Below are 15,502 nucleotides of genomic sequence, written 5' to 3'. Positions count from 1 at the left end.
CTCTCTCTCCCTCTCTCTCTCTCTCCCTCTCTCCACACATCTCCCTCCCTGAAGTATGTTTAGTTATGGAAGTAGAGAATGCACTGAATCCTGGATCCATATAAGGAGAGGCTTAGATGAAATGATAATACCCAATATACTTTTGTTGAACAAATAAATAGTGGTATCTTTGGCACTGGCAGCAGAATCTACAGAAGTAAAATTCAAGAATAAAATTTGACCTGAGATATAGACTTTGTCTTAAGAAGGGTCTGTACTCAGCTGAATACACCTTCCTCATTCTAAATGCATCTATGCAATTTTGCCATAGGTTCAGTCCATCTGTAATTTTTCTTGCCTCAATCTACATGATACTGCCATTTCTGGGACATGAAGAGGTTGAGGCTTCTACCATGGGCAATAAGATTGATGGAAAAGAAACACAAGATTCTGTCCCAGACATGAGCACAGAACAATCACAGTCACATGTGTTCCCACTCATAGATAGTACAGCCTAAAGACATCAAGAAATTCATCAGGCAAATACCCAATTCTCTAATCACAAAAGAGAAACAAACACTCTTTATAGCTGACATGTATAGCACTCCATAGAACAAAGCCTAGACCCCTGGATTTGTTGGACTCCTGTTGGCATCCTCATCTCGTGATATCCTGCCAGTTGTCCTGATCCTTGACTCCATAGAAGCTTCTGGAAGTATAGTCTGATCATTCCCTGCAGGGGCAGCTGTTCCCTTTTCCATAGACAGTAATGTATTTATTCTTTGAACTTATGATAGCTTTACATGAGTTCTTAGCATTGTTTACAAATTCTGAAAGTTTATGTTTGAGACATGTCTACAAAGTTACAGGAAAAGTACTCTGTTTACCTATACTAATAATGAACTTTATAAGTAGGAATGTAGCTTTCTCTGCTGTTGCCTACTTAGCAAGTTGAGGAAGTTGAGGAAGATGAGACTGGAGAGGGAAAATGGACATGACAGGAAAGAAATGAAGGAGAGCCAGGCTCACCAGTACCAGATGCCTTATAGGGAGCAGCTGTCATTGTTTCTCTTAAAAACAAGATGAAAAATAAGTTATAAGACACTGAGTGACCAATGGTGCTGATCTTCACACGGAGAACATTAGTCCTGAGAGACACAGAGGCCAAGGAATCACACAGGTAACACAGGGAATGTAAAAACCTAATACATATTCATTGGTTTTGTTTTGATTACCTTCTGAAAGATAGTTTACTAAAATTAGCCATGTACTTGCAAACAAAGTTTAGAACAGGATAAAATGCCACACAAAATTGGGAAACCCAAAAATGATTAAATTTAAGTTATGATGCCCAGTAAATATATACTATAAATATACCTAAATAGTAAATATATCTATGTAGTATAGATGAGAATATGCGAAGAACTAGCATTCTAAACATCTATAAGCCGAATTCAATATTTATAGGCCCTCTTCAAAAAGTAGGCTCAAGTAAAAGTCTTTACTCATGTCCAAAGAACAGCAACACATGGGTGTGTCAAAATCATTGCTACAATCAAAGAACAGGGAGATCAGAGCATGAAGCTCTAGTGTCAGCACAAAGCAAGACATGTCTTCATATACCATATACACAGTGACCATTCAGGAGTCATTGGGTCAGATTTTGCTTTAGGGTACCAGAAAAGTTCATAAGAAAGGAAACAGGTGGGCCAGGGGCCAGAATAGAAGACATTTAAAAATGTCATGGTTGCATCCTTATGAAATGTCTAACTCTAGTGACATAGTTTGGAAGATCCACGTTTTCNATATTAAATGTTTCCCCAGAAACAACTTGTTCCCATGTTTCCTTTCCCTTTTGTAACTCAGAGCATCCTTACATAAAAGAGTTGAAAGTTGATAAATGTCTAGGACCAGTCAGTCTGATGCTTGCAGTTCTCTTTTTCAAATGCATCAGAAGTTAGATACTTGAAGCTGGTCAGCTCCACATGTCCTCTAAGGAAAGATCAGAGGAGAGAAGTCAGAACCAAGAACCAGCCAGCTAGTCAAGCCATAAAGCCATCTCCTTCTTATAGGTTTAGATTTGTCAAAACCTACTTTAATCAGGGTTTTCAAACACTTCAACCCCCCTCCTTGTAGCCCACTGTACAAAGAAAGGTAGGGGAGAAAAGATGGTAAACAGGACAAGAGGATGTGGACCTGTTTAGAATTAGTTCTTTGGGGTTATTCCAATCTTCACTGTTAGGATACCAGCAGTTCAGTTCAGTAGTGTCAGGATACCAAACATGAATCAGTAGCAGTGGCATGATCCAACAGAAACAGTCAGGCCTCCCACTAATAGGCACAAGTCAGCCAGTGCAAAGAGAACCAGTCCAATGCTAGCAGAAGTTTTCTGCTGTGCCTCTCTCAACCATACAAAGATGAGAGGCTAATGAAGCATTGCAAGGCTAGCTATGCAAGCATGCCATGACTGAATGTGGAGTCCTAGTTACATACTGTCCAAATATCATGTGTCCTTTCAGGGGTCTTGCTTTGGCAAAACAGTCTGCATCATATCACACAACTAGAAATTTCTACCTCAATGCATCTTCACAGAACCTATGACTTATACAGTGTTGTCTCACAGATTTTATGGTATTTTATTGCTATTTGTTTGTTTTGTCTTGTTTTGCTTTGTATTTTTGAGACAAATTCTCACTGTTGTAGTCCTGGCTGACCTGAAATTTACTATGGTAGATGAAGGTACCCACAGTCAGAGGACTAGTGCTAGGACACTCTGCCTCTTTCTCTGGCTTTTATGTCCTTTTGACCCAATCTTCTGCTATATTCTCTGTCCCTTTTAAGGATGAAGATTATAGTGATCTCTTCCTACCGGGACCACAGCAGTGGGACATTATTCCATAGTAATGAATGCTCACTCCTAGAATAACACAAAGGCTGGTTAAGAGCACATGATCCTAATAACCAGCTGAGAGACACAGCCAATGTGCCAAGTGAAAGTTTAGGTGAGCTACACCGTGAGAATCCTCTTTATTTAGAACAAATCATCTGTCATCTTATCACAGCACATAGTATCAATGAGGGCAGAGGAAGAAACTCTCTGTGACATATTATATATAGCTAGGAGATCGAATATACACTGTAAAGAAATAATCCTAAAAGTAACACAAGAAAAATCACCTCACTTACCATGGCAAAATAAAAAAAAATCATAACTATCTCAGACTTTTCATCAGCAACCATAAAAGCAGAAGAACAGTGAGAAAATTATTTCAACCTCTGAAAGCAACAAACTGTGAGTCCAGATTGGTACTTCCTGCAAGTCTATCTTTAAATTTTCATGGAAGAATAAGTATGTATTTTAATGGAAGAATAAATATGTGTTTTGAGGTAAACACAAATTAAGGCAACATCCCTGCAGAAAGTTACTGGAAGCTGTTTCATTGGTTCTTTTTATTGCTTATGTTTTAATTTCTATTTTATTATTTCCAGTCATCATTTTGATGGTCTCTTCTTGAACACTTTTGTGGAGGATGTTGTTATTTCTTGTTGTTCCAAGCCTCCTAGATATAATTAGGCTATTAATTTAAGATCTCTTGAATATTTGGATGTAAGCATTTAGTATAATTGACTTGCTTTCTGGAGTACTTTCCTTGTGATCCATTAATTTTGATGTATTCTGTTTTTATTTTCATGCAGTTCTTGAATTTTTTTTATTTTCTTCTTGATTTCTTACTTGACACAATTCCAATTTGGGAGTGTGTTGTTTAGTCAACATGAGTTTGTCTATTTCATATATTATACATTGTTGTTGATACCTGGCTTTATTCATCGTGGTATAGAATATAGAATGTTACTTTAATTTTCCTAAATTTGTTAAGGATTGTTTTTTGTTTTATTATGTGGTAGATTTTAGTGAAGGGGTTGTTTAGATGGAATATTCTGCAGTTATCTTTTAGGTCCATTTAATTTATCTTTTAGGTCCAGAATTTCTCATTCTATCAGTGACAGTGTGATATTTGAATGCCTCTTTATCACTATATTGTGTGAATCTGTGGTTTTAAATCTACTGGTATTTCTTTTATAAAATTGGGTGCATCTGTGTTGGATGCATATAATTTTAGGATTTCAATGACCTTCTAGTGTGTTTTTCTTCTTTAATTAGTATGAAATAATCCTCTATTACTCTCTTTTTAGTATATTTGTTTTGAAATTTATTTTGTCATATATGAGAATCAACACCCTTGATGTCTTTTTCCATTCTCAGCCCTGGACCCCATTTGGCTTAGCCCAGTGAAAAGTGTTTTCATATGGCCACAGTCTGTGTGAATACATGTGTCTAGAACGCCTTATTTCTTCGGTAACCTCCATTCCCACTGGCTCTTACAATAGTTTCTCCTCTTCTTCTGCATGGTTCCATGAGCTGTGAGGGAGATTTGATGGATCTACGTTATTTATGATTGAGTGTTCTAAGGTCTCTTATACTCTGCATTGTCCCGTTGTGGGTCTCTGTTTTATATTTTGTTTATTTTTTCCCCCATCTACTACAGGAGGAAGTTTCTCTGATGATGGCTGAAGAATACAGTGATCTATTCTGATAGCAGAATATTGTCAGGAGTCATTCTGTTACTACATTCCTTTAATAGAACAGTAATATTTGGTTTTCCCCTAGGAACATGGGCTATGTAGTTTCAGGTTCATGGACACCCAAGCAGTGTTGAATATGGGTTGCACTTATGGAATAGGTCTTAAATCTCATCAGATATAATTTGGTTACTCCCACAAGTTTTGTGCAACTCTTGCAGGCAGGCCACCATGGCATACTGAAGGGTTTAAAGCTGAGTTTGTGTTTACCTTTATCCTCTTGTTGCATGCAGAATTCCTTTCAGTACTATGAACACTAGTCTTTAGGGCTGAAGGCTCTAGGTATACACTAGCTTGACTTCTCCATGTTCAATGAATTATGTAGATGTTGTTTTCTGCAATAGAGCTTTACCATCAGTTTACACACATAATTTTTAATATTAAAATACTTTGTTAGAAAGTATTTTAATATTACATCCTATACTGCCTATGCTTCGCTGGCCTGAAACTTGCACTGTAGACTGACCTTGAACTCAGAGATCTGCATGCCCCTTTTTTGGGGTGCTGGAATTAAAGTCATGTACCACTCTGCCTGAGTAAGGAGGTGACCCCCTTGATACTGTGATCCTCACATTGTTCTATGATGAAACCCAATATTTTGTGCTACTCTAAAATATTTAATTAAAAAACTACTTCATAAGTTCATATTGATAATTCCCATTCTTTTCTATGAAAATTTGTGCTTTTATTGTACTTCATTTTACAATATAATGGACTTCATTATGACATTTTCACAGAAGTACAAATTGTACTCGGATCACTGTTTCCTCTTTCTTGTCCTCATTGCTTCCCTGTGGTTCCCTCTCCCTTCTGTAACTGCCTGTCTCCCTTTTAATTACACAAATAGACATCTTTTTCAATTCAGGCCTGCCATATAAGATAAACTTTGTGGTATTTGTTGATTTGTCTGTCTTATAGTCATCCATATCAAGAGTCCCCGTCCCTAAGGATATAGAGAATCATGCATCACCTAACTGTCACCTGTTCAGTCTCTTTATAGGAAACATAGAACAATGTGAGGATCACAGTATCAAGGGGGTCACCTCCTTACTCAGAAAATTCCATATGTATCTTCACCGTTGTTCCAACTCCATCTCTTCATTGACTTAGGTTCAGGCAGAGTGGTACATGACTTTAATTCCAGCACCCCAAAAAAGGGGCATGCAGATCTCTGAGTTCAAGGTCAGTCTACAGTGCAAGTTTCAGGCCAGCGAAGCATAGGCAGTATAGGATGTAATAAAACAAGGGCTATGCTCTAGCACCATCAAGAAGCAGAACTTAGCAGCATTAGCCATGTGGCTCTGGCTTTGGACTTAAGAATAGACGTATTTACTTAAACAATTGATGCTGATTAGCTGAGGCTAAGTATTTAGCAATGTTGAAGAAGAGACCAGGATCACTGGGGTGAAATCTTCTGGGAAGTATTTTCTTAGAACACAAAGAAGTTTTGTTTTTGAGACAGACATTGTGCAAGCAGCTATACATTGTTACATGTAAAAATCACCCAGGTGGTACTTATTTTGAAGGTCTGAAGGGTTCCTGGAGACTGCCTGAAGCTTAGCACTGTGAGAGGCCAGGAAAGGCCATTGGTGAAGGTGCAGGCTCAACTGAAGTTGATGGCTGTGGACAGAAGGAATCATGTAAAGAAGTTGAAGCTTAGCACCCTGAAGATAGCCTATAAGAGGCTCTTAGTGAAGCCTAATTGTAGCAAAATTCCCCAGCATATTGGAGAGGTCAGTTCTATGGTATGACTACCAAGAACAGCAGCAGCCACAGAGTCTAGTCTACCTGAGCCTAGAGTGCTATAAAGGGCATAGCTAAAAACGTTACCTAAGTCCCTTGGATCAGGCTAGAAGATCATGTGTGAATTCCAGAGATAGGAACAAGAAGCTGTAAAGTTAAAGTTGCCTTGGAGACTCCAAGTTGTTAGAGATGCCAGAGTTGTAGAATACCTGCTGAGGAAAGCTGTTAATAGGGAGTGGGACCAGCCCAAGAGAAAGAAGTTTGTTGCAGTCAACAGAGATGAAAGACTTAGAGGCCTGAAGAGCACTTTGACATCCCACATGGAGATAAAGAGTTTGAGTTTGCCCAGATGACTTTTAGTCTTGTATTTTCTCACTATGACATTTTGGATTAGTGATGCATATACTTTGATGTTGAAAGTATGTGATCTGCTTTTTAAATTTGATTTTATAAGGGATTTCAGTTAAGAGATTGAATAAATCCTAGAAGAGATTTTTAATTTTGGACTTTTAAACATTGTTAAACTATGATAGACTATGGGGACTCTTGAAGTTAGACTAAAGATGTTTTGCATTATGCTATGGCTATGTATTGCACCTACAGACTCAAATGTTTGAACAAACCTGTGGGCGCCAGTGAGTTTAATGTGGTGGTTTGAATATGCTTGGTCCATGGAAAGTGGCACTGTTAGGAGGTGTGGACTTGTTTGAGAAAGTGTGTTACTATGGGGTGGACTTTAAAGTCCTAAGCTCAAGGCCTGGCCAGTGCAGAAGAAACCCCCCTTCTGGCTGGCCGTGGATCAAGATGTAGGGCTCTCAGCTCTTTCTCCATGAACATGTCTGTCTGCATGATGCCATGCTTCCCACCATGATGATGATGGACTCAACCTCTGAAACTGTAGGCAAGTCCCAATTAAATGGTTGCCTTTATAAGCGTTCTCTTGCTCGTGGTATCTCTTCACAGTGACAAAACCCTGAGACAACCGAGAACAATGAAAATAATCAAACACAAACTGAACAGCAATCGCCAGCATGAAGAAACCTCAGTCATGAGTGGTCACAGTGTAAGACCCCCGAAGAGGGGCCTCTGCTCAAGTCCAGGGATGAGCTGGCCAGCACTCTAATGACTCGAGAGAAAACCACACCTGATGCAAACTTCAAGAGGCTTTATTATCAGCTAGCTGAGGATGAACACCTTCTGCACCACATGGTAGGGGAGTTCGACCCCAAGCATGAACATTAGGGGGCTTTTAACAACTAGCTGAGGTACTGGGAGGAGTTCGGAGGAGTTGGCAGGAGAGTTGGGAGGAGTTGGGAGGAGTTGGGCTATAGCTCTTCTCTGCTGGGTGTCCTTGGTAAAATTACAAGGCATGAGGAGTGGGGAGTGAGTTATCGCTCTTCTTTGTGAATTTTTATCTCTGCGTCCTTGGCACAGGGAGCCAGGCAAGCACCTGGCTAGGTCTTTTTACAATTATCGAATCTCTGGTTGTAAGGTATAGAAACAAAAATGCTTTTTGCTGGCTATAGAGAACAAAGCGCTTCTTTCTAGCTGTATTTTTAGAGATTAGGGAAAACAAGCTTGGGGGAATGTTTTAGGGGCCTTACCTTTCAGGGAGAAATGCTTTTAGTCGTGGTCTCATATCCCCTACTCCTTCTAGTACATAGTTCTTTCTAGTCTTAGAACTAGGAAAATTAAACCTCTGGCCCAGCACGGTCCATGTCAGCCTGTTCTACTTTTTGATATTGCTGACTTAACATAAGAACCTGTATGGTGCTGGCCCTCTCTCTAATAAGAGCCATTGTTTTATTAATTATGCATGGACCTACAGTGAGTATTAGGAGCAGGATTAATAATGGTCCTGTCAATGCAGACAATAAGGTAGTCTTCCATGAGGATTTTGTGAACCATCCTTCGAACCATCTTTCATTAGTCTCTTGTTCTCGTTTTCGTTTCTCTAGTCTTTCTCTGAGTTTGGCCATGGAGTCCCTAATCTCCCCTTAATGATCTATATAGAAGTAGCATTCTTCTTTAAGGGCTGCACAAAGTCCTCCCTCTTTGAGGAATAATAAATCTAAGCCTCTCTTATTCTGTAATACTCTGTATACTTCAGAGAGTGACGTCAAAGACTCTTCTAAATGACTGATTGACATTTCTAAAGCATTAATGTATGCTGTCATTGCTGTCTGCACACCTTCTAGACCTTGCTTGTTTCAGTTGTTGGGGTCCAGTTACTGGGGCAGCAGTCCCTGTACCGACCCCAGCTGCTAGCCCTATCCCCATAACCATAGAGAGAGTGAGAGAAATAGCTTCTCTCTTTTCCCTGGTATTTTTGAAGTCATAAGCATCCAGGACTTGTCTATCAGGGTGGTAGTAAATCCTAGGGACTAATTGCGTTAACACACAAAAATCTTTTGACTGATCAAAGACTGCCGTGGCAACACATGGGGTCAATCCGGAGCTACAAGCCCACCAATAACGGTTACCCGGCCATAGGTACTTGTTTTTTATCAGAAAGAGGAATAGTCCAGGTATGACTGCACAGGTGTCTATGAGAAGGAGGTACAACCCCTATACATTTCCCTAATCCTGAAATTTCGGCTAAGGTGAGCCTATTTTTAGATTTCCCCCAGGGGCAGAGGCTTGCATCTGAAGTCACAGTAATTGATCCATCTACTGTCGCTCCTCCATAGTAAGGGGGCCCAGCTGCCAAACAAAGCCAACATGAGGTCGCAGCTTTAGGATTTGTAACATTGAGAGCCTCAGAAGCCCCTCGAATGAGACTAAAGAGTCTCTCGCCAGTGATAGGAGGGAGGGAGGAGCTTCCTGTGCTGCGCCCAGTGAGTTTGAGCAGGACCTGGCCAGTAGGCAGTGGTGGAGACAGAAGGGGGAGCCGGGCACAGGTAACAGGCAGAGCTGGTTCTTTTACCAGAAATGAGCATCCTCTGGGGTTGGGGCCTAGGGATCATGGGAGGAGGGGGTGATGATATTTGTCGGGGATGTGTCTCCTGTAATATGCCCGGCCCAGTAAGAATGGGAGGGCTCTTCACTCTGAGAAGAATGTGGAAAGTGAAACCATTGTCTCGTCCTTGCATGTAAAATCTGAGGCCCCAGGTGCATCCCTTAGGCCAGTCAGTATACTGCTTCCCTGGATTTGTAAAAATGATATTGAGGGAATCTAAGCCCTTATTTCTCCTAGAGACAGCGATCAAATCCCATGAGGACGTGGGCTTCCCATGGGCATCTCTGGAGGTCTCACACACACACAAAAATGTTCTAATCCTCCATACCTACGTACCTCTGACCTAGATCTGCCGTCTCGGGGGCAAACATAAAAGGAAGTCCTCCGTAGTTTTTCCTGTGTATGCCTATCTTTACACCCGGGGTGCTCAGCTATGAATTGACTCCTTGGTGAAGCGACCGCTTTTGGAAGTACACTTTTTCTGAGGGTATTTCCTCGTGAGTCAGTGCAGGAATGTTTCAAAAGTCTAATCCTGCTACCAGGGTGCAAATTTCAGGAAACAAAGGTGGCCACCAAGTTCCTAGTAGGGCAACATTGGCAGTAGACCAAATAATGTCTCCAGTGTGCGATTGTACCTGCCATGTAAGAGTCATAGGCTGATGGGGTTTTTTAGCTGTCAGTGAGGCACACATCGCGTAAGCGCAGCTTAAGAGGATGATCTGTCTGCCCCAGCTTCCAGGAGTCATCTTGGGCTGCGGGAGGGGCTGCTTTTGCGTGAGACTCGTGGATCCAGGCTGGGATGCTATCAACTTTGATAGCAGTGGGGCTTGTCAGAAGCACCAGGTAAGGTCATTTCCATCTGGGTTCAAGGTAGCCTGAACAGTGGCGCTGGACCAGGACTGGATCCCCTATTTGAAATTTATGTGGCGCTGCAATAAGGTTCCTGGTTCGTACATTTTTTTCCAGCAATTCCCAGGAGTCTTTTCTGACCAGTTCTAGGGCCTTCAAGCGAGCTAACAGGGGTTGGGAAAAAGGAACATCAGGGTCAAACATTACCCCTGCTTCTGTTAAGGGGGGCGGTTCCCCCATGGAGGAGTTCAAAGGGTGTAAGTTTAAATTTCCCTGGGGTGTTCCGTACTCGGAATAAGGCGAAGAAAAGGAGAGCTGTCCAATTTTTTCTGCAGGTCTCTAAAGCCAATTTAGTCAAGGTTTCTTTTAATGTTCTATTTATCTTCTCTACCTGTTCTGAACTCTGGGGTCTATAAGCACAATGTAACTTCCAATCGATCTCCAATTGTCAGGCTAACCCTTGGCTTAACTGGGCAACAGAGGAGGGGCCATTGTCTGACAAAAGTACCTTAGGGATGCCAAATCTTAGAAAAATTTCCTCTAATATCTTCTTTGCTACGACATTGGCTGTCTCCTTCTTAGTGGGGAAGGCTTCAACCCACCCTGAAAAAGTGTCTATAAAAACTAATAGATAATTATTACCGTACTTGGCTAGTTTAACTTCAGTAAAATCTACTTCCCGGTATGCCCTTGGCTAGTCACCTCTTAGCCGCCTTCCTGGGGCATTCTTGTGGTGCCTGGCATTGGTGAGGGCACAGGCTTGGCATGCATTAACAATCTCCTGGGCAACGTCTGGCAATCTTATAACATAGTAGTTTGAGCTCTTAACAATTTCTTTGAGCTTCTTAGTTCCCAAGTGCGTGAGCCAGTGTAGATTGGCTACATATTGTTGTCCTTCTTTAGTGGGCAGGACCGAGAGACCATCTTGGGTCTTAGCCACTCCCTGGGGAGTATACCCACATATCTTAAGTATTTTGCCTATTAGTTCCTGATCTTCTGGAGTGTAGTCAAAGCCTGTTTCTTTGAGTTCATAATGGTCCATAAGTTCTTTATTTTTCTCTCTAGCTAAGAGGATCATAGCTCCTTGGGCCTCCTGTTTGGCAGCCAGGTCAGCCATCTGATTTTCCTTCGCTATGTCATCATGGCCTTTCTGGTGACTGGGGCAATGTATAATGGCCAGTTTTTTTGTTTTTTGTTTGTTTGTTTGTTTTGGCAAGTGTATGGCTTCTAATAGGCTCAAGATTTCTTCTTTATTTTTAATACCTTTCCCAATTGATGTGAGTAACCCCCTTTGCCTATAGATTGCCCCATGTATGTGAGTGGTGGCAAAAGCATACCTACTGTCTGTGTAGATATTGATGTTCTTCCCTTCTGCCAGCCGCAAGGCTTGGGTGAGTGCGATTAGCTCTGCTCTCTGGGCTGTCGTCCCTTCAGGCAAGCTGCTGGCCCAGATAGTTTGTTTTCCATTGACCACTGCTGCCCCCACTTTTCACTTACCTTCAACCAAAAAGCTGCTACCATCCATGTACCAGTTGGGGCAGCCTGGCCATGGCTGGTCAGTGAGGTCTTTCCTAGTTCTGGTTTCTTCTGCCAGGATGTCCATACACTGGTGCACTGGTAGGGAGTCACTGGCTTCCGGCAGCAAGGTGGCAGGATTTAGGATAACAGGGCGTGCAAACTGCACTCTCTCAGTCAGTAAGGCTCTGATAATGGGTCATGCGAGCATTAGTCATCCAGTGATCAGGTGGTTGTCTAAAGATGCTTTCTAAGGAATGGGGGGCTACTACTATCGTTCATTGACCTAGAGTCAGTTTGTCAGCATCTTTGAGAAGTAGTGCCACAGCAGCGATAGCTTTTAAGCAAGATGGCCATCCACTGGCCACTGGGTCTAATTTTTTTTGACAAGTAGGCCACAGGTCATTTCCATGGCCCCAGAGCTTGGATCAGGAACCCTCTAGCTATTCCTGCACTTTCGTCTACATAGAGAGTGAAAGGTTTAGTCAGGTTCGGCAGGGCTAGGGCTGGTGCACTAAGCAAATCCTTTTTAATCTTTTCAAAGGTCTCCTGGTGTATGGGGGTCCATAAGAAAGTCCCAGTCTCTTTAGTAAGGGGATAGAGTGGGGCTTCCAAGGTGGCAAAGCCTGGGATCCAGAGCCTACAAACCCAGCCATGCCCAGAAATTCCCTCACCTGCTTTGAGGTTGTTGGGATGGGGATTTGAGTCACAGTCTTTTTCCCAGCTTCTGTCAACCACCGTTTCCCTCCCCTGAGAGTATAACCCAAATAGGTTACTTCTGTCTGGCAAATCTGGGTTTTCTTAGCAGATGCCTTGTATCCCAACTCGCTTAATTCCACCAGAAATTTCTCAGTTCCCAGTCTGCACTCTTGCTCAGTGGTAGCATCAAGAAGCAGGTCATCAACAGACTGAAGGAGAGAAATTTGGGGGTTTTCTGACCTGAACGGCACCAAGTCCCAGTGGAGGGCCTCATCAAAGACAGTAGGAGAGGTCTTGAATCCTTGAGGCAAACGTGTCCAAGTTAGTTGTCCAGCCTGTTCCAAATCTGGGTCTCTCCACTCAAAAGCAAAGATTACCTGACTCATGGGATGTAGTTTTAGGCAGAAGAATGCATCCTTCAAGTCTAGTACCGTATACCATTGTCTGTCAGGGGACAGAGAACTGAGTATATTGTAGGGGTTAGGGACAGTAGGATGAATATCTTGTACTCTTTTGTTTACTTCTCTTAAGTCTTGTACTGGCTGAAAATCATTAGTGCCTGGCTTTTTAACTGGTAGCAATGGAGTATTCCAGGGAGACTGACAAGGGACCAAAACACCTAGTTCTAAGAGCCTTTGAATGTTAGATCTGATGCCCTCTTGGGTCTCTTTGCTCATGGGGTATTGTTGTGTCCCACAGGAGTCGCACCAGTTTTCAGTGTCACAACGATGGGGGACACCCTCTTTGTCTCTCTCATACCCCCAGTCTCTGCCCAGGCTTGAGGATATCTCTCTAACCAGGTCCCTTCTAGTACTTTTCTCTATGGGACTTGAGGCTCATGTAATCTATATTCTTCTAATTTTAAAGCTAAAATTATAGAGATAGGGGCTTGCCAAGAGATTGAAGTTCCTTCCAAAGAGAAGCTTATTTGGGCTTTTAATTTTGATAGTAAGTCTCTCCCCAACAATGGGGTGGGACATTCAGGAATGACAAAGAAGGAATGAGTTACTTGGCTTCTTCCTAAATTAACTTTCCTATCAGTGGTCCAAGAGTATGGTTTCTGACCAGTAGCCCAGATTACTACAGTTTTCTTGTTCCTCAATTTCCCCAGTGGCTCTTTCAGGACTGAAAACTCTGCTCTGGTATCAACAAGGAAATCTGCGGGGGTCCCCTCCACAGTTAGGGTTACCCTAGACTCGGGGAGGGGGTCCGAGCCCCGTTTCTCCTAGCCATCATCCTCTAGGGTAAGGACCTTGGGTGGTCTGATGTCTGTCTTTTTCTTGGGGAAGTCTCTTGCCCAAAGTCCCTTTTCTTTACAGTATGCACATTGGTCCTTATCTAGAGGTGGTTGTGAAGGTCCTCCAGAGCTCTGAGGTCTTCTCGGCCCTGTGCTGCCCAGGTACCCTGTCTTCCTACTTCCTCCACCTTTTCTATAAACTTCCTTATCACCTGCAAATGCAGCCAAAACCCTAGTTAAATTTCTTTCCAGCCTTCTATCTCGTCTACTTTCTCTTTCCTCAGCCTCTCTCTTTTCTCCTTCTCCTTTTTCTTCTTCAGTCTCTCTCTTATGGTACACTTTCTCTGCCTCCTTAACCAGATCTTGCAAAGATAATGTTTGCAGACTCTCTAGACACTGTAACCTTCTCCTAATGTCAGAAGCAGACTGCTCAATGAAAGCCATGGCCCTCTGACATAGGGTCAAAGGGAGTATATCACTTGTATGCTTCTAAGAGGCGCTCTAAAAACACTGCTGGGGGCTCCTTTTCCTCTTGTAGGATCTTTGTTACCTTGGCCAAATTGGTGGGGCACCTGCCAGTTCCTCTCAGTCCTGCTACCAGAGCCCTGTGGAAAATTGTCAACCACTCCCTACCTTCAGGCCTGTTAGGGTCCCAGTCAGGACATGTCAGAGGGAAGTCTGCATCTATTTCATTTGGAAGTTCTGTTGGTAGTCAATTGGTCCCCTTTCTTTCTTGCCTCCATCAGAATCCTCTCCTCCTCTGTGGTGAAAAGAACCTGTAAAAGCTTTTGCCAGTCATCCCAAGTGGGCTGATGAGAGAATATGAGAGATTCCATTAGATTAGTAAGGCTAGAGGGGTTTTCAGAGAAGGGGGCATGATTTGCCTACCAATTATAGAGATCAGAGGAGGAAAAAGGCCAGTACTGAAGGGGCTGCAGTTGTCCAGGGTCTGCTGGAGGAGGGGCCATAAGTACATAAAGGCAGTGCTGTTGAGTCTGATCCCTCTGGACTCCAAGCTCGCCGGCTTCGGGTCCCAGCAGCTGGTCCCTCTGCTGCTTCTCCAGTGGCATCCTGTTGAGGGATCTGGGAGGGGACCGGTTGGTGATATAGGGGTGGGGTGTTACGCCATTCTGGAGGTTTTTCTATCTCTGGATAGCTCTTGGGAGGAGCCAAAGCCCCCACAGTTTTTATCTTAGTTTTTTTTTTCACTGAGTCACGGAGAGCTAGGACTCGGGAGCCCAGCTTGTTCTTCTGAACCCAAGGCTTCAACCAGGATGGGAGGTCCTGCGCTCAGGATGAGATTTCCCCAGATGAGAATGTAGGACACTTGATCTGGTTGAGACCCTGGTGTCTTCTGCATAACATCTTTAACAGCAGAAATCACAATCAAATCAAGAGTGCCCTCTGGTGGCCAACCAACCTTAAAAGCTGGCCATTCTGAAGAGCAGAAAGCTCTCCAAAATCTCTTTCTGACATCTACAGACAGAATGTGAGCCCTAGTCTTAATTTCATTCCAATGCTCGAGAGTCAGTCCAAGGGGAGTGCTAATAGTCTATCTCATCGTCATAGTCACATACAGGGATATAAACAATATATACACACAAAAGATTACGAAAATCGAGACCAGGACCCCATCAGACAGAGTGAGCACACTCTCACTTGGCACCCAGATGGGAGATTTTCAGGCGTCCCTGGAGCTCCCTCAGACCTCCTGGGACGTCTCCCAGGGTGGCAGCCAGTCACCTCTGACACGTCTGTCAGTAACCCTCCCCTCCATCCCTGACAGGGAATTCTTTGCTCTCACAAGCGTGGACGACTGCAAACCAAGAATACCGAATTCAAACACAGCCGACAGACAAAGAGATAGACAAAGACAGGAT

At 42.9% G+C, this 15,502-nt stretch overlaps 1 pseudogene; it reads right to left on the bottom strand.

The window, feature by feature from the left end:
• Positions 1–9,991: 9,991 nt before the first annotated feature.
• On the bottom strand, positions 9,992–15,183 carry LOC110288223 (annotated as a pseudogene).
• Between the last annotated feature and the right edge of the window lie 319 nt (positions 15,184–15,502).

This window comes from Mus caroli, unplaced genomic scaffold (assembly GCF_900094665.2).
Source record: "Mus caroli unplaced genomic scaffold, CAROLI_EIJ_v1.1 scaffold_11704_1, whole genome shotgun sequence".
In the NCBI taxonomy this organism is placed as follows: domain Eukaryota; kingdom Metazoa; phylum Chordata; class Mammalia; order Rodentia; family Muridae; genus Mus; species Mus caroli.
This window is presented reverse-complemented; position numbering and strand designations above follow the sequence as displayed.